Genomic DNA, 21,592 nt, shown 5'->3' on the forward strand with positions numbered 1-21,592 from the left:
GGTACTGGAGCTCTGTAGCTGCACCCAACTGTTGGCACTAGGAGCTATAGGACACCCTTATACTGGAGGTAAAGAGCAACTCCCAACAGCCGGGCTCGGCGGCGCGATGGCCACACCAAGATCCATGGCAGTAGGGATTTCCAGTGGCCACCAAACACTTGGCACTAGGGCAGCCCAGTGGTACCCAAAGGCGTAGCCAGGATTGTCGAGCGCGTGGGGACTGAAGCTAATGTAGTTGGGCCCACCGCAGTGACATAAACATCTGTATAGATTTTGGGAGGGCCTTGCCCCTCAGGCCCTACCGTGTCTACGCGCCTGGTGGTACCCGCAACATTGCCACTCGAATTGTACAGTGCCCCGTTGCTTACAGACTAAGTTTGACCTTTATACACCCTGTACATACATACTGGAGCGGTATGGCAATGTAAGCGGATATAACGCATCCTATGGCAAGCGCTTGGTGCTAAGGTGGCATAGTAGCACCCCACATCCTTGGCACATCCTTGAAGATCCATAGTGGAGGTCTTCATGTAGGTTCCAGATAAGGACGCTGGGTCTGGTCCAATCCCCTCGGAAGAGCATGGTAGCCATTTCGGCCGGGGTGCACCTGGTGAAGACTACGAGGCTCTATCTATGGTTGGTTGCAGAGGTAGAGTGCGGGAAGCTGGGTCTGGGTGGTAATACCCCAAACACTGGTGGCATCACCCTAAGAGCACACGATCTGGAGGTGGGCATGGGGTAGACTTTAGATGGAATTTGGGGTTAGGATGCAGGATTGAGGGTTTAAGTTGGGGAATTATGACGGAATGCAGAAGGTTGACTTGGCGCAGTGATTGGGTTGGCTTCGGAGGGGCGGATTCATTGCTGATGTTGGATTGGGAATGGTGACGGGGTTGTTGTTGGTTTTGGCCGGGGCATTCCTAAATTGGTTTGGAGTGACCAGCATTGTTGATTGGGTATATGATGAAGTCTTTATCGGTGTTGGGTTCGCTTTGGGTTAGAGTCGTTGTTGGTGATGATAATTGGTTTGGGGTTGGGGTTGGGTTGGTTTGGGACTGGGTTATTATTGGGGCTGAGTTTGTTTGGAGCTGGAAGTTGTGATTGTTGTTAGTGTTGTGATTGTTGGTTTGGGGCTGGAGCCATTGGTGCTGGGTTGGCCAGGACTCTGGCTGACGTTTGTGTAGGGTTGGTTTGGGGTTAGGTTGTTGATGGGGTTGGTTTGAGGCTGCAGTCATTGTTGTAAAAAGGGATAGTTTGGAGGTTATATTGTTTGTGTTGAGTTGGCTTGCTTTAGGGTTGTTATTTACATAAGGCTGGTTTAACATTGGGGTTGGGTTGGTTTGCGGTTGGTGCGTTAATGTTGGGTTGCTTTGGGGGTTGGCGTCGTTGTTGGTTTGCGGTTAGTGTGTATTTAGGTTGGTTAGTTGTTAGCACTTTTGATGTTGGGTTAGTTTGAAGCTGGGGTTATTTTTGATGTAGGATTTGTTTTGGGATTCTTTTGGAGGTAAGTTGCTCTGTGGCTAGCGTTGTTGATGTTGGCTTGATTTAGGGGTTGGGTTGTTAGTGCTGAGTTTGTTTGTTGCTGTGGCTATCTGTATAGGGTTGATTTGGGGACCATGGCATTGTTGGTGCTCAGTTGGTTTGGGGTTAGGGGTTAGGGGAATTGTTGAATTTGTTTGGGCTGGAATTGTTTTCTTTGCTGGGTTTGCTTTGGGTCATTGTTGGTGCTAAATTGGTTGGGGGCTGATGTTATTGTTAGGGTTGGGTGCAGTGACTATTGGTGTTGGGTTTGTTTGGAGCTGGCGTTAGTTGGTGGCACGTTGGGGCTATAGTCAGTGTTTGTGTAGAGTTGGTTTTGGGCTGGGTCATCGATGAGCTTGGTGTGAGGCTGGGGTTGTTTGTAAAAGGATAGTTTGGGGCTACAGTCCTTGTTGTGGTTGGATTGATTTGGAATTTGTGTTTTTGTGATGGTGGCATCTATGTTGGCGTAGGGTAGGTTTAGGGATGGTTCCTTGTTAAATTTGGGGTTAATTTGGGCTGATGTCGTTGCATTGGAGTCGATGCTTTTGGGTTGGTTATGGGCTAGCCTTGTTGATGTTCGGTTAGAGATCGAAGTCATTGTGCGTGTAGGGTTGATTTGAGGATTAGGTCATTGTTGGTGTTGAGTTGGTTTGGGGCTTGAGGGCATTGTTGAGATGCTTTGGACTGCAGTCGTTATCACCGCTAGGATGGTTTGGGATTAGGGTCGTTTTGGGTGCATAATTGTTTTGGGACTTATTTTGAGTAGTTGATTTTGGGTCTGGGGTCATTATTGATGATTTGTTTGGTTGGGGTGGTTAGTGTTGGGTTGATTTTGGTCTGGAGTCATTATTGATGTGATTTGTTTGTTTGGGGTGGTTAGTGTTGGGTCGGTTTGGGTCTGGATTCATTATTGATGTGATTTGTTCGGTTGGGGTAGTTAGTGGTGGGTTGATTTGGGTCTGGAGTCATTATTTATGTGATTTGTTTGGTTGGGGTGGTTAGTGTTGGGTTGGTTTGGGTCTGGAGTCATTATTGATGATTTGTTGGGTTGAGGTGGTTAGTGTTGGGTTGATTTGGGTCTGGATTCATTATTGATGTGATGTGTTTGTTTGGGGTGGTTAGTGTTGGGTTGGTTTGTGTCTGGAGTAATTATTGATGTGATTTGCTTGGTTGGGGTGGTTAGTGTTGGGTTGGTTTGGGCCTGGAGTCATTATTGATGTGATTTGTTTGGTTGGGGTGGTTAGTGTTGGGTTGATTTGGGTCTGGAGTCATTATTGATGTGATTTGTTTGTTTGGGGTGGTTAGTGTTGGGTTCGTTTGGGTCTTGAGTCAATAATGGTGTTATTTGTTGGGTTGATTTGGGTCTGGAGTCATTATTGAAGATTTGTTTGGTTGGGGTGGTTAGTGTTGGGTTTGTTTGGGTCTGGAGTCATTATTGATGTCATTTGTTTGGTTGGGGTGGTTAGTGTTGGGTTGGTTTAGGGCTGGAGTCATTATTGATGTCATTTGTTTGTTTGGGGTGGTTAGTGTCGAGATGGTTTGGGTCTGGAGTCATTATTGATGTGATTTGCTTGGTTGGGGTGGCTAGTGTTGGGTTGATTTGGGTCTGGAGTCATTATTGATGATTTGTTTGTTTGGGGTCGTTAGTGTTGGGTTGATTTGGGTCTGGAGTCATTCAGGCTCTGGTCGAGTTGGTGTTAGGATAGATTGGGGCAGGTTTGCTGCTAGGGCTTTGTTGGTTTGGGCTGCAGTGTTCAAGAGATTGGTTTCAGTCTCAAGCCTGCTGCTAAAGGGGTGGTTTGGTGATGGGTCATTGTTGGTGCTGCGTTGATTTAGGGTTAATGTTGTTAGTGTTGGGTTTGCATGGGTTTGGGTTGTAATTGGTGTAGCGTTGGTTTGATGTTGTGGTCGTTGTTGGTGTTGGGTATGTTTAGACATGGGTTATTGTTAGCGTTGGATTGGTATGGGGCTGGTGCCATCGTTGGTTTGGGCTGGTTAAGGGATAGCATTATTGATGTGGTTTGGTCTAGAGTGATTATTGGCTTACGGTTCAGGGTAGGGTCGCTGTTGGTTTTTGGTTGGTTTGCAGTTGGTTAGGGGTTAGCATCATTGATGGTTGGTTTGGCTCATGGGACCATTGTTGATGTAGGGTTGGTTTGGGTTTGTTTTGAGGGCCGAGTTGCATTGTAGTTGGCATCTTTGTTGATGATGGGTTGGCTTGGGGCCGGGATTAGTGCTGGTTTAGGGTGAGTTTGGGGCTGAGCTGTTATTGCGGTCGTTGTTGGTGTTAGGTGACTTGGGTTATTGTTAGCGTTGGATTGGTATGAGGCTGGTGTCGTTGTTGGTTTGGGTTGGTTGGTTTAGCATTATTGATGGGGGTTGTTATAGAGTTGTTATTGCCTCACTTTTGATTTGAGGGTAGGGTTGTTGTTGGTTTTTGGATGGTTTGCAGTTGGTTAGGGGTTAGCGTGGTTGATAGTCGGTTGGTTTGGCACATGGGACCATTGTTGGTGTAGGGTTGGTTTGGGGTTTGTTTTGAGCGCCAAGTTACTTTGTAGTTGGCATCTTTGTTGATGATGGGCTGGCTTAGGGCCGGGATTAGTGCTGGTTTAGGGTGAGTTTGGGGCTGAGCTGTTGTTGCAGTTGTTGTTGTTAGGTGACTTGGGTTATTGTTAGCATTGGATTGGTATGGGGCTGGTGCCGTCGTTGGTTTGGGTTGGTTAAGGGATAGCATTATTGATGTGGGTTGGTCTAGAGTTGTTATTGGCTTACGGTTGATTTTAGGGTAGGGTTGTTGTAGGTTTGCAGTTGGTTAGGGGTTAGCATGGTTGATAGTCGGTTGGTTTGGCTCATGGGACCATTGTTGGTGTAGGGTTGGCTTTATGTTGCAATCGTTGTTGGTGTTTGGTATGTTTAGACTCGGGTAATTGTTAGCGTCGGATTGGTATGGGGCTGGTGCCGTTGTTGGTTTGGGTTGGTTAAGGGATAGCATTATTGATATGGGTTGGTATAGAGTTGTTAATGGCTTACGGTTGATTTGAGGGTAGGGTCGTTGTTGGTTTGCAGTTGGTTAGGGGTTAGCGTCATTGATAGTCGGTTGGACACCAACCCCACAGACTCAGTCCCCAGACAGCAGAGCGATCTCTCAGAGGACACCAACCCCACAGACTCAGTCCCCAGACAGCAAAGCTATCTCCCAGGGAACACCACCACAGACTCAGTCGTCGGGGAGCAGGGAACATCGACCCCACAGACTCAGTCCTCGGGGAGCAGAGCTATCTTTCGGGGAAATACCGACCCCACAGACTCAGTCCTCGTGGAGCAGAGCTATCTTTCGGGGGAATACCGACCCCACAGACTCAGTCCTCGGGAGCAGAGCGATCTCTCGGACCCCAGAGCCTCAGTCCTCGGGGAGCAGAACTATCTCCCGGGGAACACCGACCCCACAGACTCAGTCCCTGGACAGCAGAGGTATCTCCTGGGAACACCCCCACAGACTCAGTCCTCGGGGAGCAGGGAACACCGACCCCACAGACTCAGTCCTCGGCGAGCAGAGCTATCTCTCGGACCCCCCAGACTCAGTCCTCGGGAGCAGAGCTATCTCTCAGGGGGCTCAACCCTAAAGACTCAGTTCTCGGGAGCAGAGCTATCTCTCGGACTCCACAGACTCAGTCCTCGGGGAGCAGAGCTATCTCCCGGGGAACACCGACCCCACAGACTCAATCCTCAGGGAGCAGATCGATCTCTCGGGGAACACCGACCCCAGAGACTCAGTCCTTGGGGAGCAGAGCTATCTCCCGGGGAACACCCCCACAGACTCAGTCCTCGGGGAGCAGGGAACACCGACCCCACAGACTCAGTCCCCAGACAGCAAAGCTATCTCCCAGGGAACATCCCCACAGACTCAGTCCTCGGGGAGCAGAGCTATCTCTCGGACCCCCCAGACTCAGTCCTCGGGAGCAGAGCTATCTCTCGGGGGGCCCAACCCTACAGACTCAGTCCTCGGGAGCAGAGCTATCTCTCGGACTCCACAGACTCAGTCCTCGGGGAGCAGAGCTATCTCTCGGGGAACACAGACCCCACAGACTGAGTCCTCGGGAGCAGAGCTATCTCTCGGGGAACACAGACCTCATCACAGACTCAGTCCTCGGGGAGCAGAGCTATCTCTCGGACCCCACAGACTCAGTCCTTGGGGAGCAGAGCTATCTCTCGGACCCCACAGACTCAGTCCTCGGGGAGCAGAGCGATCTCTCGGGGGAACACTGACCCCACAGACTGAGTCCTCGGGGAGCAGAGCTATCTCTCGGGGAACACAGACCCCACAAACTCAGTCCTCGGGGAGCAGAGCTATCTCTCGGGGAACACTGACCCCACAGATTCAGTCCTCGGGGAGCAGAGCTATCTCCCGGGGGACACCGACCCCACAGACTCAGTCCTCAGGGAGCAGAGCTATCTCTCGGGGAACACAGACCCCACAGACTCAGTCCTCGGAAGCAGAGCTATCTCTTGGGGAACACAGATCCCACAGACTCAGTCCTCGGGATCAGAGCTATCTCTCGGGGAACACAGACTCAGTCCTTAGAGAGCAGAGCGATCTCTCGGGGGAACACTGACTGACCCCACAAGCCCGGACATCAGACAGCAGGACCATCCCTCGCGTTGCATTGACCTCGCACCTTCAACATGACCCTTCCCTGTCGAAGGACCCAGTGGGCTTTCTAAGCCCGAGTAACAGCCCCACCCCCGGCTTGGACCAGCCGAGCTCCAGAGGGAGCGCTGAGGGGGAGGGAGAGGGAGAGGGGAAGGGGGAGGGCCGTGTGCAGCAGGTGGCTGCCGAGCCAGGCGCCCGCCTCCACCTCCTTGGGGTCAGGAGTCTGACCGCGGTGACACACAGACGCAGACAGACAGACAGACAGAGCCGAGCCACTGCGCGGGCCCCCGGCAAAGGTAAGGGGCCCATCAGAACGCTGGAGTGATGTGGAGGGGCGCCCAAACCCTGGTCACTGGGGTACAGACGCCACACCTAACCCCTGAGCACTGGTGGTACAGAAGCCACACCCAAACCCTGGGCACTGGGGTACAGAAGCCAAACCCAAACCCTGGCCACTGGGGTACAGAAGCCACACCCAAACTCTGGCCACTGGGGTACAGACACCACACCCAAACCCTGGGCACTGGGGTACAGAAGCCACACCCAAACCCTGGGCACTGGGGTACAGGAGCAAAACCCAAACCCTGGCCACTGGGGTACAGACACCACACCCAAACCCTGGGCACTGGGGGTACAGAAGCCACATCCAAACTCTGGCCACTGGGGTACAGACACCACACCCAAACCCTGGGCACTGGGGGTACAGAAGCCAAACCCTGGGCAGTGGGGTACAGACGCCAGACCCAACCCCTGGGAACTGGGGGTACAGAAGCCAAACCCTGGCCATTGGGGTACAGAAGCCAAACCCTGGCCACTGGGGTACAGACGCCAGACCCAACTCCTGGGCACTGGGGGTAGAGAAGCCAAACCCAAACCCTGGCCATTGGGGTACAGACACTCAAACCCTGGCCATTGGGGTACAGAAGCCAAACCCTGGCCATTGGGGTACAGACGCCACACCCAACCCCTGAGCACTGGGGGTACATATGCCACACCCAATCCCTGGCCACTGGGGGTACAGAAGCCACACCCAATCCCTGGGCGCTGGGGGTACAGACGCCACACCCACACCCTGGTCACTGGGGTACAGAAGCCAAACCCAAACCCTGGCCACTGGGGGTACAGACACCACACCCAAACCCTGGTCACTGGGGTACAGAAGCCAAACCCAAACCCTGGTCACTGGGGTACAGAAGCCAAACCCAAACCCTGGCCACTGGGGGTACAGACACCACACCCAAACCCTGGTCACTGGGGTACAGAAGCCAAACCCAAACCCTGGTCACTGGGGTACAGACACCACACCCAAACCCTGGTCACTGGGGTACAGAAGCCAAACCCAAACCCTGGCCACTGGGGGTACATAAGCCACACTCAAAGCCTGCGCACTGGGGGTACAGACGCCACACCCACACCCTGGTCACTGGGGTACAGAAGCCAAACCCAAAACCTGGGCACTGGGGGTACAGACGCCACACCCACACCCTGGTCACTGGGGTACAGAAGCCAAACCCAAACCCTGGCCACTGGGGGTACAGACACCACACCCAAACCCTGGTCACTGGGGTACAGAAGCCAAACCCAAACCCTGGTCACTGGGGTACAGAAGCCAAACCCAAACCCTGGCCACTGGGGGTACATAAGCCACACTCAAAGCCTGCGCACTGGGGGTACAGACGCCACACCCACACCCTGGTCACTGGGGTACAGAAGCCAAACCCAAAACCTGGGCACTGGGGGTACAGACACCACACCCAAACCCTGGTCACTGGGGTACAGAAGCCACACCCAAACCCTGGGCACTGGGGGTACAGACACCACACCCAAACCCTGGTCACTGGGGTACAGAAGCCAAACCCAAACCCTGGGCACTGGGGGTACAGAAGCCAAACCCTGGGCACTGGGGTGCCGAAGCCACACCCAAACCCTGGGCACTGGATGTACAGAAGCGGCACTCAAACCCTGGGCACTGGGGTACAGAAGCCAAACCCAAACCCTGGGCACTGGGGGTACAGACACCACACCCAAACTCTGGACACTGGGGGTACAGAAGCCACACTCAAACCCTGGGCACTGGGGGTACAGACACCACACCCAAGCCCTGGACACTGGGGTACAGAAGCCAAACCCAAACCCTGGGCACAGGGGGTACAGACACCACACCCAAACTCTGGACACTGGGGGTCCAGAAGCCATACTCAAACCCTGGGCACTGGGGGTACAGAAGCCAAACCCTGGGCACTGGGGTGTCGAAGCCACACCCAAACCCTGGGCACTGGAGGTACAGAAGCCACACTCAAACACTGGGCACCGGGGGTACAGAAACCAAACCCTGAATACTGCGGTACAGAAGCCAAACCCTGGTCACTGGGGGTACAGAAGCCACACCGAAACCCTTGCCACTGGGGGTACAGAAGCCACACCCTGGCCACTGGCGTACAGAAGCCAAACCCTGGGCACTGGGGTACAGACGCCACACCCAGACCTTGGCCACTGGGGTACAGAAGCCACACCCAAGGCACTGGGGTACAGAAGCCACACCCAAACACTGGCCACTGGAGTACAGAAGCCACACCCAAACCCTGGCCACTGGGGGCACAGAAACCACACCCAAACCCTGGCCACTGGGGGTACAGAAGCCACACACGAAACCCTTGACACTGGGGGTACAGAAGCCACACCCTGGCCACTGGCGTACAGAAGCCACACCCAGACCTTGGCCACTGGGGTACAGAAGCCACACCCAAGGCACTAGGGTACAGAAGCCACACCCAAACACTGGCCACTGGGGTACAGAAGCCGCACCCAAACCCTGGCCACTGGGGGTACAGAAACCACACCCAAACCATGGGCACTGTGGTACTGGAGCTCTGTAGCTGCACCCAACTGTTGGCACTAGGAGCTATAGGACACCCTTATACTGGAGGTAAAGAGCAACTCCCAACAGCCGGGCTCGGCGGCGCGATGGCCACACCAAGATCCATGGCAGTAGGGATTTCCAGTGGCCACCAAACACTTGGCACTAGGGCAGCCCAGTGGTACCCAAAGGCGTAGCCAGGATTGTCGAGCGCGTGGGGACTGAAGCTAATGTAGTTGGGCCCACCGCAGTGACATAAACATCTGTATAGATTTTGGGAGGGCCTTGCCCCTCAGGCCCTACCGTGTCTACGCGCCTGGTGGTACCCGCAACATTGCCACTCGAATTGTACAGTGCCCCGTTGCTTACAGACTAAGTTTGACCTTTATACACCCTGTACATACATACTGGAGCGGTATGGCAATGTAAGCGGATATAACGCATCCTATGGCAAGCGCTTGGTGCTAAGGTGGCATAGTAGCACCCCACATCCTTGGCACATCCTTGAAGATCCATAGTGGAGGTCTTCATGTAGGTTCCAGATAAGGACGCTGGGTCTGGTCCAATCCCCTCGGAAGAGCATGGTAGCCATTTCGGCCGGGGTGCACCTGGTGAAGACTACGAGGCTCTATCTATGGTTGGTTGCAGAGGTAGAGTGCGGGAAGCTGGGTCTGGGTGGTAATACCCCAAACACTGGTGGCATCACCCTAAGAGCACACGATCTGGAGGTGGGCATGGGGTAGACTTTAGATGGAATTTGGGGTTAGGATGCAGGATTGAGGGTTTAAGTTGGGGAATTATGACGGAATGCAGAAGGTTGACTTGGCGCAGTGATTGGGTTGGCTTCGGAGGGGCGGATTCATTGCTGATGTTGGATTGGGAATGGTGACGGGGTTGTTGTTGGTTTTGGCCGGGGCATTCCTAAATTGGTTTGGAGTGACCAGCATTGTTGATTGGGTATATGATGAAGTCTTTATCGGTGTTGGGTTCGCTTTGGGTTAGAGTCGTTGTTGGTGATGATAATTGGTTTGGGGTTGGGGTTGGGTTGGTTTGGGACTGGGTTATTATTGGGGCTGAGTTTGTTTGGAGCTGGAAGTTGTGATTGTTGTTAGTGTTGTGATTGTTGGTTTGGGGCTGGAGCCATTGGTGCTGGGTTGGCCAGGACTCTGGCTGACGTTTGTGTAGGGTTGGTTTGGGGTTAGGTTGTTGATGGGGTTGGTTTGAGGCTGCAGTCATTGTTGTAAAAAGGGATAGTTTGGAGGTTATATTGTTTGTGTTGAGTTGGCTTGCTTTAGGGTTGTTATTTACATAAGGCTGGTTTAACATTGGGGTTGGGTTGGTTTGCGGTTGGTGCGTTAATGTTGGGTTGCTTTGGGGGTTGGCGTCGTTGTTGGTTTGCGGTTAGTGTGTATTTAGGTTGGTTAGTTGTTAGCACTTTTGATGTTGGGTTAGTTTGAAGCTGGGGTTATTTTTGATGTAGGATTTGTTTTGGGATTCTTTTGGAGGTAAGTTGCTCTGTGGCTAGCGTTGTTGATGTTGGCTTGATTTAGGGGTTGGGTTGTTAGTGCTGAGTTTGTTTGTTGCTGTGGCTATCTGTATAGGGTTGATTTGGGGACCATGGCATTGTTGGTGCTCAGTTGGTTTGGGGTTAGGGGTTAGGGGAATTGTTGAATTTGTTTGGGCTGGAATTGTTTTCTTTGCTGGGTTTGCTTTGGGTCATTGTTGGTGCTAAATTGGTTGGGGGCTGATGTTATTGTTAGGGTTGGGTGCAGTGACTATTGGTGTTGGGTTTGTTTGGAGCTGGCGTTAGTTGGTGGCACGTTGGGGCTATAGTCAGTGTTTGTGTAGAGTTGGTTTTGGGCTGGGTCATCGATGAGCTTGGTGTGAGGCTGGGGTTGTTTGTAAAAGGATAGTTTGGGGCTACAGTCCTTGTTGTGGTTGGATTGATTTGGAATTTGTGTTTTTGTGATGGTGGCATCTATGTTGGCGTAGGGTAGGTTTAGGGATGGTTCCTTGTTAAATTTGGGGTTAATTTGGGCTGATGTCGTTGCTTTGGAGTCGATGCTTTTTGGTTGGTTATGGGCTAGCCTTGTTGATGTTCGGTTAGAGATCGAAGTCATTGTGCGTGTAGGGTTGATTTGAGGATTAGGTCATTGTTGGTGTTGAGTTGGTTTGGGGCTTGAGGGCATTGTTGAGATGCTTTGGACTGCAGTCGTTATCACCGCTAGGATGGTTTGGGATTAGGGTCGTTTTGGGTGCATAATTGTTTTGGGACTTATTTTGAGTAGTTGATTTTGGGTCTGGGGTCATTATTGATGATTTGTTTGGTTGGGGTGGTTAGTGTTGGGTTGATTTTGGTCTGGAGTCATTATTGATGTGATTTGTTTGTTTGGGGTGGTTAGTGTTGGGTCGGTTTGGGTCTGGATTCATTATTGATGTGATTTGTTCGGTTGGGGTAGTTAGTGGTGGGTTGATTTGGGTCTGGAGTCATTATTTATGTGATTTGTTTGGTTGGGGTGGTTAGTGTTGGGTTGGTTTGGGTCTGGAGTCATTATTGATGATTTGTTGGGTTGAGGTGGTTAGTGTTGGGTTGATTTGGGTCTGGATTCATTATTGATGTGATGTGTTTGTTTGGGGTGGTTAGTGTTGGGTTGGTTTGTGTCTGGAGTAATTATTGATGTGATTTGCTTGGTTGGGGTGGTTAGTGTTGGGTTGGTTTGGGCCTGGAGTCATTATTGATGTGATTTGTTTGGTTGGGGTGGTTAGTGTTGGGTTGATTTGGGTCTGGAGTCATTATTGATGTGATTTGTTTGTTTGGGGTGGTTAGTGTTGGGTTCGTTTGGGTCTTGAGTCAATAATGGTGTTATTTGTTGGGTTGATTTGGGTCTGGAGTCATTATTGAAGATTTGTTTGGTTGGGGTGGTTAGTGTTGGGTTTGTTTGGGTCTGGAGTCATTATTGATGTCATTTGTTTGGTTGGGGTGGTTAGTGTTGGGTTGGTTTAGGGCTGGAGTCATTATTGATGTCATTTGTTTGTTTGGGGTGGTTAGTGTCGAGATGGTTTGGGTCTGGAGTCATTATTGATGTGATTTGTTTGGTTGGGGTGGCTAGTGTTGGGTTGATTTGGGTCTGGAGTCATTATTGATGATTTGTTTGTTTGGGGTCGTTAGTGTTGGGTTGATTTGGGTCTGGAGTCATTCAGGCTCTGGTCGAGTTGGTGTTAGGATAGATTGGGGCAGGTTTGCTGCTAGGGCTTTGTTGGTTTGGGCTGCAGTGTTCAAGAGATTGGTTTCAGTCTCAAGCCTGCTGCTAAAGGGGTGGTTTGGTGATGGGTCATTGTTGGTGCTGCGTTGATTTAGGGTTAATGTTGTTAGTGTTGGGTTTGCATGGGTTTGGGTTGTAATTGGTGTAGCGTTGGTTTGATGTTGTGGTCGTTGTTGGTGTTGGGTATGTTTAGACATGGGTTATTGTTAGCGTTGGATTGGTATGGGGCTGGTGCCATCGTTGGTTTGGGCTGGTTAAGGGATAGCATTATTGATGTGGTTTGGTCTAGAGTGATTATTGGCTTACGGTTCAGGGTAGGGTCGCTGTTGGTTTTTGGTTGGTTTGCAGTTGGTTAGGGGTTAGCATCATTGATGGTTGGATTGGCTCATGGGACCATTGTTGATGTAGGGTTGGTTTGGGTTTGTTTTGAGGGCCGAGTTGCATTGTAGTTGGCATCTTTGTTGATGATGGGTTGGCTTGGGGCCGGGATTAGTGCTGGTTTAGGGTGAGTTTGGGGCTGAGCTGTTATTGCGGTCGTTGTTGGTGTTAGGTGACTTGGGTTATTGTTAGCGTTGGATTGGTATGAGGCTGGTGTCGTTGTTGGTTTGGGTTGGTTGGTTTAGCATTATTGATGGGGGTTGTTATAGAGTTGTTATTGCCTCACTTTTGATTTGAGGGTAGGGTTGTTGTTGGTTTTTGGATGGTTTGCAGTTGGTTAGGGGTTAGCGTGGTTGATAGTCGGTTGGTTTGGCACATGGGACCATTGTTGGTGTAGGGTTGGTTTGGGGTTTGTTTTGAGCGCCAAGTTACTTTGTAGTTGGCATCTTTGTTGATGATGGGCTGGCTTAGGGCCGGGATTAGTGCTGGTTTAGGGTGAGTTTGGGGCTGAGCTGTTGTTGCAGTTGTTGTTGTTAGGTGACTTGGGTTATTGTTAGCATTGGATTGGTATGGGGCTGGTGCCGTCGTTGGTTTGGGTTGGTTAAGGGATAGCATTATTGATGTGGGTTGGTCTAGAGTTGTTATTGGCTTACGGTTGATTTTAGGGTAGGGTTGTTGTAGGTTTGCAGTTGGTTAGGGGTTAGCATGGTTGATAGTCGGTTGGTTTGGCTCATGGGACCATTGTTGGTGTAGGGTTGGCTTTATGTTGCAATCGTTGTTGGTGTTTGGTATGTTTAGACTCGGGTAATTGTTAGCGTCGGATTGGTATGGGGCTGGTGCCGTTGTTGGTTTGGGTTGGTTAAGGGATAGCATTATTGATATGGGTTGGTATAGAGTTGTTAATGGCTTACGGTTGATTTGAGGGTAGGGTCGTTGTTGGTTTGCAGTTGGTTAGGGGTTAGCGTCATTGATAGTCGGTTGGTTTGGCTCATGGGACCTTTGTTGGTGTACGGGTTGGCGCTTGGGGTTTGTTTTGAGGGCCGAGTTGCTTTGTAGTTGGCATCTTTGTTGATGATGGCTTTGCTTGGGGCCGGGATTAGTGCTGGTTTAGAGTGAATTTGGGGCTGAGCTGTTGTTGGGGTCGTTGTTGATGTTAGGTGACTTGGGTTATTGTTAGCGTTGGATTGGTATGAGGCTGGTGTCGTCGTTGGTTTGGGTTGGTTACGGGATAGCATTATTAATGTGGGTTGGTATAGAGTTGTTATTGGCTTACGGTTGATTTGAGGGTAGGGTCGTTGTTGGTTTGCAGTTGGTTAGAGGTTAGCGTCGTTGATAGTCGGTTGGTTTAGCTCATGGGACCTTTGTTGGTGTAGGGTTGGCTTGGGGTTGGTTTTGCGGGCCGAGTTGCTTTGTAGTTGGCATCCTTGTTGATGATGGGTTGGCTTGGGGCTGGGATCAGTGCTGATTTAGCGTGAGTTTGGGGCTGAGCTGTTGTTGGGGTTGTTGTTAGGGTTGGGGATGAATTGAGGTTGGGTTTGGGTCTAGGCCATAAGGGGCTTTGGCCCCTGGGCATGCAGTAACTACCGTGCACCCCCAAAGCAATGGCAAAACGGAGCATGTTGTGGGATAGGAGGTGATGGAAAGGTGTGGGGAGTGGGGAGGAAAACCCCCCAAAAACACCACTGAATAGAATGCAACTTGTATGTATCTCATGTATGTTCTTTGGCAATGTTTATCCAACGTGTCATGCCAACGAAGTGCCTTGTCGTGTATATGCGAGAGGGGGGGGGGGGGGTGATGTTATGTGATGGGGAGGGAGGAAGTAGGGCGATGGGGGGTGCATATGGCGGGTAGGGAGTGGAGCTGGGAGATAGGCCATGGAGGGGCCTATTTGATGGGGAGGCCAGAAGGGGGAGGGCTGGCTGAGAGGGGGCGGGGCCATGCTGTGGGAGTGGCGGTGATAAAGGAGGGGTCTGGCCGCCATGGGGGGTGGCGGTGCTCCTCGGGCACGGACACAGCGGGTGCTGGCGCTCCTCTTCATCCGAAACCATGATGGGGAGGGCGGGGCTCCTCCCCCCCCGCAGGACCAGACCTCGCTGAAGGTAAGCGCCCTTCCTCTCATCTTTATCCCGAGCCCCCTCCCCCGACCCCTAGGTGGCGAACCCCCCTCCTCTCCCCCCATCGGTGCACTAGGCTGCAGTGCACCCCAAGCCTCGGCTCAGGGGGGCGGGGGTCAGAGCCCACAGGACCCCAATGGAAGCCGCCGCCGCTAAAGGCACCCCCCCCCCTTTCCAGGAAGCCAGTCACGAGGCAGCCACTCGCCCTCCTCCGCCCAGTCACGCAAGCGGGGTCGGGGGGGAGGGGGGCACTGCGACCTAGGAAGCGAGTGGGGGTCCTCAGGGCGGGCAGCCCATTGATGGGGTCTGAGCGACCTTAAGGAGACGAGATTAGCGGGGAGTGGAAAAGGGCGTCCAGGTACCCAGCATGGGGGGTGGGAGGGCACTGGGGCAGGACCTACACAGTCTGCCATTATAGGAGTCTTACTCTGTGCTTGGGACCACCTGCCCACTTCAGAGTAAACCTGCTAACATCCCTGGAGGATGACTGGACCATATCACCAAGCAGCCCACTCGCCCCTGGGGAGGGGGACAGCCCCCCTAATGTTAAAACCGACCGAACTCCTTGCAAGAGGACTGCAGACATAACAGGCCCCTGGAGGAGACTAGCCCCCTCATTCCTTCATTCATTTTGTCATAGCGTGAATGCGTTTCAGCCATTAAGGTTCTGCCAGGGTGGCCAAGACCCTGGTAGTCACCCATGTCTAAATGCAGTGTGTGTGGGCGCCGCCGAGGAAATGCTATGGACTAATGGGCTTTAACGATATAGTTGCATGAGAAGCGACAGTGCACATTTTTGTCGTTAAAGTAGCTGCATTCTTATGCAGAGGTGATGTGCAATAGTGTTTGTGTTATAGTGAGTGCAGGCTGTGTGGCGTGAGCCTGTGCTAAGTTACAAAGGTGTGGTGTGTGGGGGAGAAAACATGTTAGCTGTACAAACAGCAGTGTCTACTTCCTGGGTTCTTACTGTGTACAGGGGGCAGTGCTGCGTTTCACAGGCCGTCCAAGTGCTCGATGAATGCATAATACTCGCCCTCCGCGTAAGTGCTCGATGAAGGCGTAATGCTCGCCCTCCGCGAGGTTCTTGAGAGACTGCCATCGCTAGTTCCTTCTGGTGCGAAACAGGGACCCCATTCCATGATGACAGGCGGCGGCGGCCTGGCCCAGCATCTTTAGAGTTACCTGGCGTGCCAACAGTGAGCGAGGGGTCCGAGTAGCATGATATGATATGGCATTTATAACGCGCCTACACACATGTGTTTCAAGGCGCGATGCTTGTCCTGCTGCCGGATGATCTGCGGGATTTTCCCAAGGTGTATTTTACATGCGATACATTACCCCGCTCCAAGACCCTGTGTCGGGGTTCACCTCGTAGAACTCACCAAAAATTACAAAAGTAGTCAAAAGGGGGTGTGCGCCGGTGCAAGCAGTAACGCAATTTTATTCAGGGCCCAGGCGCAGCTGGGACAGCAAATTCAAACAGAGCACGGAAAAGAACTGCATGAAAAGACGCTGTCAAAGAACCACCCTCAAAACAAACACTTTTGTAGAACGCAAATTACCATTTGCAATCGTGTGACACAGAAAAATCTCACCATACAAAAATGATTGCTCCTTGCACTTTGGACCCATATAGAACTTTATATATTGCAATTGATCATTGGGTCCATGGAGCGTTCTGTCATTTCATCGATGGGTGCAATTTCGATGTTTTTACGAGTATGTTTTACCGAAAAAAACGAATCAAAGTTGATTTATTTTTCCTATTGTTTTTTTTACCTATTCCTGACACCCCCACCCCTTATTTTTTTTTAAATATCTTTATTGTTTCCCGAAAGGGAGAAGGGGAAATGGGGGAAGGGAAGGGGAAGGGAAGTTACAACGTACAAACACATAACATAACATAACTGGCATGTTGGCATTTCTGTAGATATCTCTGGTCGGGTCCGTTTCCTTGGCGCTTCTTGGCGACCTTGTTATCCATGTCGCCGGCTGTCTATGTGGGCAGGTTCTACCCTCCCATCTATGCTGTCCATTCGGTTGGGTGCCCCTGTGTCCTTGTCTTATATCTCTCCTTGTCTTCACGCCTCCTCTAGGCCTTCATCTCCCTCACCCTCCTCCTCTTGGCCAAATAAGTCCTGAACCAGGGAGTTCCATGCTGCTATTTTCTCTGCCGTTTCTCCTTCGCCTCTTTGCACTGCTCTTATACTTTTCCAACCCCCCTATATATTTTGATTAGTTTTTTCAGTAAAATGCACTTGTATAAAAAAAAAATCAAAATTGCATCCATTGATGAAAGAACGTTATACTCCATGAAGCTTCCTACACCGCCCTCAATTACAATAATGTGACGTCACAATCCATCCCCAATTCCCACAACACAAAACGATATGATTGAAACATTTGATTCGACCATGAGAGTTCCCGGACTCTCAGGGGAATGGCTACCCACCATAAGAGCCTTGACCCATGGATACGTTATTGAATGATTGTTGCATATTGGGAACACTCCAACCCTCCTCCCAGGGAAAATGGTCAGTGGGCGATTTGAAACTGCTGTGGGACTTGCCGGCTTCACTAGAAAATCACATTTCATAAATGATTTTGAATTATAAAATGGTCACACATTCCTCTTTCACTGGGAAACCCTGTGAACTCCAATCAGTTGACCTTGAAAAAGAACAACTTCTGTGCGCTTCTCTGAACGCTTGGCCGCGCATCGCATGCTCTGTACTAATGGACCGGGTGCAGTGGCCTTTGCCGCGAACAGAATGCGTGCCTCCCCTTTTATAGCGACACTCTCTCAGCTGATAGGTGTGTTCCTTCATGCCAGGCTGGGCTTGCATTTTTATTACACCCCAGTGGGTACCATACCTGGCCCACTGTCAGGGTTTGTTTTAAGTGCAAGTTGCTGAAGTGCCTGCGAGTCCTCCAAGTGTGCTTGGTGTCCCCCAAGGAAGGTTGGATGGCAGAGGAAAGAAGAGGAGGCTAGTAGCCGACAGGTGGGCAGGTGGCGCAGGGATGCTGGGGGCTGGGGGCTGCTGGATGAAACGTGTGCTATAGGGAGGGAGGGGGCGCGGGCATCATGAAGTCGGGAGGAACAGCCATGTATTGGGGGCTTTCCTGAAGGCCAGCTGATCCTCTATGAAGTGGACGGAGTTCCAGAAGGTTGATACGAGGACAGAGAAACAGGCACCTCCTGACCTGGAGAATTTGAAGGGAGGGACTACCAGGAGGTGTGCGGAGCCTCATCTGAGGTTTCCGGTGGAGTGGTAGCGAATGAGCTTGGTTTGGAGGAATTTTGGGCCTTTCTTGTGGATTGCGCAGTGGCTTAATGCACATCGCAGTGAAGGAGGCACACTGGCTGATGCGCAGCCAGTGGAGTGTCCTGAGTGCGGGGGAGATGTGTTCTCTGGGGGAGAGTGCGAGGAGGGGCTTTCTCAGTTAGTTTGCAGGCGCGCCTAGGTAGTGGGAGTTGGAGTAGTCTAGGCGCGAGAGGATGATGGCCATGATTGCAGAAACTCTATGGGGGGCAGGAGAAATGAGGAGAATTCCACTTGAGGATGCAGGGCTGGAAGGTGCACTTGCTGGAGACTGCATTGATGTGACAGTGATGGGAGTAGGGATTACTTAATAGAGACACACTTAAAGAATGGGAGCAGGTGCGGAACGATGAAGAACACCGATAAGAAGCTGTATGAGCTTTCTAGGGTTATATGTGATTTTACCAAACACAATTACAGAGTGGTAAATTTCATCGCGGTCAAAACACTGAATTCTTTTTTGTTTATTTTAATTTGGGGGTGTCCCCCCAAGCCCTACTATTTTCCACCCTTATGACACCACCCAACCCCACCCCAACCGATTTTAACCCTGTACCCCACTACCCTTTATATATTTATTTAATCTTTTCAGTGTTTTTCTGTGTTATTGTCTGCTCTGTCATGTACCACTCAGTAATGTTTGCGATGAAATGACTGGATAATGCTTTCTAGTTGTCCTGACCTGTTTGACAAAAAAAAGGAATAAAGGACTGGTTAGGTTGTCAAGCCCTCCCATGAGGAGCTGCACCGGAATGCTGGTGAGAAGGCGGAGACATCCCTACGTGATCAGACGTTGAAGGACCGACCTGGAAGCTGACGAAACAGAGGTGCAGACCACGGAGAAGCTGAGCTGTGAGGTCGGGTACAGACACATTGTCTGCGAGGGGACCAGAGAGCGCGCAGCCGCTGCAGTACATCAGAAGGCAAAGGAAGCCACAAGAGTAGAGAAGGAAGAGCTCGAGACAAATCAGAGCATGCCGGCGGATACCCTAAAGGCACCTGGGTTGCCAGGAAGGTTGGTGGGGGCACAACAGAGTCAGGGGAAGACTCAGAAGAAGTTAATAGAGCAAGACCCACAGAGTAGGGGCAAGAAGGCAACCCCTGGGGGTAAAGAAGAACTTTAAATATCTAACGAGAGAAATACAGGTCTAGGACCCACACCCACAAAAGAGGAGAAGCATAAGTGATCTTCCTCGTGGCAGTACCCGGCAGGAGAGTACACCAGGTCTACGAGAGCCAAGCAGTGGAGAGATACGGGTCTGGGACCCACACCCACACAAGAGGAGAAGCATAAGTCATCTTCCTCGTGGCAGTACCTGGCAGGAGAGTACACCAGGTCTGCCAGAGCCAAGCAGTAGAGAGATACAGGTCTGGGATCCACAGAAGAGGAGAAGCATAAGTCATCTTCCTCGTGGCAGTAACTGGCAGGAGAGTACACCAGGTCTGCCAGAGCCAGGCAGTAGAGAGATACAGGTCTGGGACCCCCCACCCACATGAGAAGAGAAGCAGAAGCCATCTTCTTCGTGGCATTTCTTGGCAGGAGAGTGAACCAAGTGTGCCCAAGTCTAGAGCCGAGGAAACCTGGGTCTGGGACCCTCACTGTGAAGTGAACTGTTGTATTGAACTGTGAAACCAAAGTGAGAGAAAGGCCAGAGGAAGGGTCATCCCCCCCTGGTTCTATTGAACTGTCAAATCAAGATACCAGGAGAAGGGAGTCATTCTGTTGGTAACCAAAGCTGCAAAGACTTTCTGATGCAGAGCGTTAAATGATAGATGGTGTGCATGAAAAGGAGAAGGACTGGAACTTTGCCTATTGTGTTGGAGGACAATTGGTGACGCAGGGAAGGGAGTCATTCCCTTAAGAAGCAGCCAAAGCCTGAGTTAACTTTTATCCCTAGGTCAAAACAAGGGAGTCCTTCTTCTGGAACAAACAGGTCTACTTTATCTTTAGTTAAGTTTTAGATGTAAGAGACAACAGTAGGGGTTTGACAGAGGACATTGGACGATTGTTCTGTACGTAGATTCTGATACAGCCCTTTGAGTTTTAGTTGAGGTAGGGAAACCCCTCACAGAGGTAAGTACAGCTAAGCTTTCTTTTCCTTTTGAACAAAATAAAAGTTTATAGCAACCACTATGCCACCTGTGTGCCAGTCCCGTCATTCTGCAGCTTTCAATGTACTCTACTCCTTAATTAATTGTATTGTTTAAAGCGCAGACATAGCTCGAGAGCAGCGGGTGCCGTACAGGAAGTGGGTGGCCAGAAAAAGGGCCGGCATCTTTTAACAGTGATGGAGTACTGTGAGTTACGGTCTGTGCGTCGGTCTGTCTTCGATCAAATGACTGGCCGACACAATAGAAGACCCGCTCATATCCTTGGTGGATGATAAACCCGCCTAAGGAAAAACCTACTTAACTCCTTGAACAATAACTGAGAGACCGAAGAGAAAACCTATTCAACTGCTCAAACAATGACTGCGCAACAGAAGAAAGAGCTGGTCAACTTTTTGAACGAGGCCTGTCCAACATAAGAGAAACATAACTCCTTGGTTGATGACTGGCCAGCATAAAAGATGTACTTAATTCTTCAATAAATCGGTGACCACTTGAAAAATGGAGAAGGCACATTAAGCGCCTTGGAAGTTGGCTGATCGAAATGTTACGTTACTATGCCTTTCTACTGCACCAAATTAGAAAACCTCCTTGATACCTTGAACAATGATTGGTCGACACATGAAATAACCAGCTTCTTGAATGAAGACTGGCAACCATTAGCAAAGATGTACTCGATTTCTTGGGCGACGACTGGACAACCTGAGGGAAGACCTACTCTACGCTTTGCAAGAGGACTCAACATCTTCAGAGAAGACTAGATAACATTCAAGAAGATGACCTCAACCAAATTCTTGAATGAAGACTGGCCACCATTGGCAAAGATGTACTCAATTTCTTGGACGATGACTGGACAACCTAAGGGGAGACCTACTCGCGGCCTTGCAGGAGGACTCAACATCTTCAGAGAAGACTGGATAACATTCAAGAAGATGACCTCAACCAACTTCTTGAATGAAGACTGGCCACCATTAGCAAAGATGTACTCAATTTCTTGAACGATGACTGGACAACCTAAGGGGAAACCTACTCTAGGCTTTGCAAGAGGACTCGACATCTTCAGAGAAGACTGGATAACATTCAAGAAGATGAGCTCAACCAACTTCTTGAATGAAGACTGGCCACCATTGGCAAAGATGTACTCAATTTCTTGGACGATGACTGGACAACCTAAGGGGAGACCTACTCGCGGCCTTGCAGGAGGACTCAACATCTTCAGAGAAGACTGGATAACATTCAAGAAGATGACCTCAACCAACTTCTTGAATGAAGACTGGCCACCATTAGCAAAGATGTACTCAATTTCTTGAACGATGACTGGACAACCTAAGGGGAGACCTACTCGCGGCCTTGCAGGAGGACTCAACATCTTC

The 21,592-nt window shown here is 50.9% G+C and overlaps 1 protein-coding gene across 2 annotated transcripts in view; it reads left to right on the top strand.

Annotated features, from left to right (window-relative positions):
• Positions 1–6,353: 6,353 nt before the first annotated feature.
• The window catches only part of B3GALT4 (beta-1,3-galactosyltransferase 4), a 63,575-nt gene continuing 48,336 nt past the window's right edge, over positions 6,354–21,592 (top strand). The window contains exon 1 of one of the 2 annotated variants that reach the window (XM_069635236.1): positions 6,354–6,468. The gene's annotated coding sequence lies outside the window, so the exon portion shown is untranslated. Of the gene's footprint in view, positions 6,469–14,638; positions 14,773–21,592 lie in introns of those variants that run through there. The other variant, XR_011283219.1, reaches the window with a different exon arrangement.

This window comes from Ambystoma mexicanum, chromosome 13 (genome assembly GCF_040938575.1).
Source record: "Ambystoma mexicanum isolate Mex_15411 chromosome 13, UKY_AmexF1_1, whole genome shotgun sequence".
Classification (NCBI taxonomy): domain Eukaryota; kingdom Metazoa; phylum Chordata; class Amphibia; order Caudata; family Ambystomatidae; genus Ambystoma; species Ambystoma mexicanum.